The sequence below is a fragment of the Corvus kubaryi genome, unplaced genomic scaffold, assembly GCF_017639235.1.
Source record: "Corvus kubaryi isolate FWS band 111438036 unplaced genomic scaffold, C.kubaryi_AGA036_p1.0 37391, whole genome shotgun sequence".
Taxonomy (NCBI): Eukaryota; Metazoa; Chordata; class Aves; order Passeriformes; family Corvidae; genus Corvus; species Corvus kubaryi.
Window position 1 is genome coordinate 9,441,172 of NW_024581130.1, and position 3,238 is coordinate 9,444,409.

Consider the following 3,238-nt stretch of genomic DNA (forward strand, 5'->3'; position numbering starts at 1 on the left):
TTCATCATTCTAAAGATACATTGAGGGTTAAAACTCTTGAATCTCTGTGGAAAGACAAGCCTGGTCTGGGTAAATTGCAAATTAGCAGGAGTCTTAGACCCTGAAATCAAAAATTCACCTCCTCTTTCAGGATAACACAGGCTGGCGTACAGCCAAGAGCCAAGTGAGCAGGTTTTGATATTTTATAAAGTAATAGTGCCTCAGCAAACCACTCCAAATAAAAGCAGGTCCTGTCCATATCCTGGGAGGATGAAGACAGCCCCCCTAGGGGAGCTCACATACTTGACACGGGATGAGAAACATTATCTGGAACAAGCACAGGAAAACACTAACACAGTGAAATTCAGTGACCACAAGACACCTGTTATGTAGGATCAGAGAATATTTTAGGTTGGAACGGACCTTCAAGATCATCAAGTCCAGCCCTAAACTTAATAATTCCAAGTTCACCACTATGCCATGTCTGCAAGCACTGCATCTCCTGCTTTTTGAATACCTCCAGTGATGTTTTCCCGACAAGACAGCCTGTTCCAATGCTTGAAAACCTTTTTGGTGGTGGAATTTTAACCTAATATCCCATCCTAACCTCCACTAGTGCAGCTTGAGGATGTTTCCTCTCATCTTACCCGAAAGAAGACACTGATCCCCACCTCACCACACCCTCCTCTCCAGGGAGAGGGTGATATGGTCTCCTCTGAACCTCTTTTTCTCCAGCTTAAACAACCCCTAACTCACTCAGCTGCTCCTCATAAGACTCATTCCAGCACCTCAATGTCTGTCTTGTCATGAAGGGCCAAAAATCCGAATTATCTCTGAGCAACAAGAATATATAAATATATATAAAAGTATATCTATATTTATAGAGGTCATTTTTAACCAGCATCTGTGCTGCTGCACACCTGTGAAGCTCGGTTGTGACAGACGCACAATATTTTTTGTGTGTTTTATGAGTGAAGAGCAGGGGATTGTCACCTGCAAAGCACTTGGTGGTAAAAGAATGTTTAAACACAGCAACATGAAAGGAAGGATTGATCATTACATTTATGCACTCGCCAGTGGGTCCCTCACTCACCCAAAAAAGTGTCACTGGTGTCACTCTTTGCAGGCTTGAGGAGCTAATTGATGCAGCTGCAGCTGAACTCAGTATTTTTGCTGGCAAAAGAAACTGAGGTGGTGTTGAATTAGAATCTAAAGGAGTTGCAGGTGGTCTGAGGAAGATGCAGCAGGGGACCAGGTTCACTCCATGAGCACAAAGCAGTCTCATAACAGAATGGAGAGACACCGTGGGTTTGGGGTACTTCTGAGGACAGGCAAAGTCTGGGAAACCCCGAGGAACTCCTGACCTGGAGGATCAGGAGGTGAACAGCTGGAATACCAACACTGCAACTTAGTGATTTCTCATTTAAAGTCATAATCCACCCTTTATCCACAGCCTGAATCAGAAACTTCAGGTTTGCATTCACCTTTTCATGACATTTGCTTCCAACTCCTGTCCATTCTACCATCCCATGTTCTTTTTTCCCTTTAAGAGCACCTGGGGAAGGGAAAAGCTCCTGTGCTAAAGTGACCAATGGTTCTCTGGATCTGTATGGGTCACCTAGTTCAGGAGATTCTTCTCCCAGATGCTTTATTTTGCACTTCCCAGTAGAGAATTTTATTTAATGCCAATATATGAAAGTAATTGTTCTCATAACTGAAAATTTGGACACTTCAGTTTTTATCCTGTTTTCCAAACCTCACACTAATATAAAGAACAATTTCTTAGAACAGAGCACTGTGGTGCCCCATTAAACTTTGCCATCTTGTAAAACAATGATTTACTTTAATTCCTTGTATATGTATATCTGTATTCTTTGTATATGTTCTTAGGATATCTCTTCTCTTACTTGGTGACTGTTTTCATGACAATCTGTGAATGTTAAACCACCAGAAACCAAAATTCCTAATACTTGTCATGTTTTCCTGTACATCTCCCTGTCTTTTGCTCTTATCAAGGCACCAGTATTAGAAATAAAGATTTTAGGAATCCTCCTAGAGCACCAAAGCATCAGACCAGGATCTGTTTTTCTTTTCTAGAGTCTTTTCGAAGTGCTTGGTGTGAGCTCTGCAGGAGTGGAGTCACTTTATAAATATCTATATATACATATATATATTTTTTAGATTTAGAAACAAAGCACATCATTAACACTGTATTGTACTGTGAGTTACTACAACTACTTTACATCAGCTACAGAGAACTTGATCATCACCACAAAGAGCTGAGTAGACACTCCTGTAAAGGACTCTGTGCCTAAGGGTTCAGCATCATCTTCCTAGATCTGAAAAAAGCTAAAAAACAGTATAACTGTATATTCAAGTAATTTTTAATTCACCAAGAGCAAGCTGGGGAACTGGTTTTTGTGGATCTATGTTAAACGCATTATATGTACACTGGTAATTCTCAATATATTTTTACTGCACTGAAAAACAATGGCAACTTATAAACTCCCCTGCCCATAGTAGAAAGACTGTAGAGACTTTTAGATAAAGAACTTTTTCTTTCTTTTTACCTAATACCACACAAAAAATTGCATTCAATAGCTGAGCTTAGCAACGCTGCAGGAGGACAGGTTATGAGAAGCTTTTTACTCACGAGACACTAATGCTACACACAGGAAATAATTATATACAGCAATGGGAGGAATGTGCAAAATTACCAAATATTTATTATTTTGAATGTATGTTTGCAATCATAAATCACTCCTCACCTAAGAAATTGAGTTTCAAGCTCTAATTGTCCTCAACTAAAGCACTACCTATGGTGCAGGCAACGAAAAACTTATAGCACCCCCACAAAAAATTATTATACTTGATTTACACCTTTTTTCATCAACAAAATAATCTTCCAGCTCATAATATTTGATCAGTTAGTGTAGAAAGCAATACTAGAGCTGTATGGGTGAAATGTGGGGATATGTGTGTATATATATATGTTTATAAAAAAGCAATATTATATCATGGGTTGAAAAGAATAAGGGTCTAGGTAGACAATTCATGGCCAACTCAACATCTATTTTTTCGTGGATTTTTGACATTTATTCCAGCTCTTAATTATCACATCTGTTCTCTGAAAAAATATACTTTACCATGCTGAACATGTTTTGGGAAACAGAGGGAAAATAAAGGAAAAAAAAAATTATCACTGAGACTAAATTTTCCAAAAACTCAACATTTCTATTCCCTGCTTCCCACAATGAAT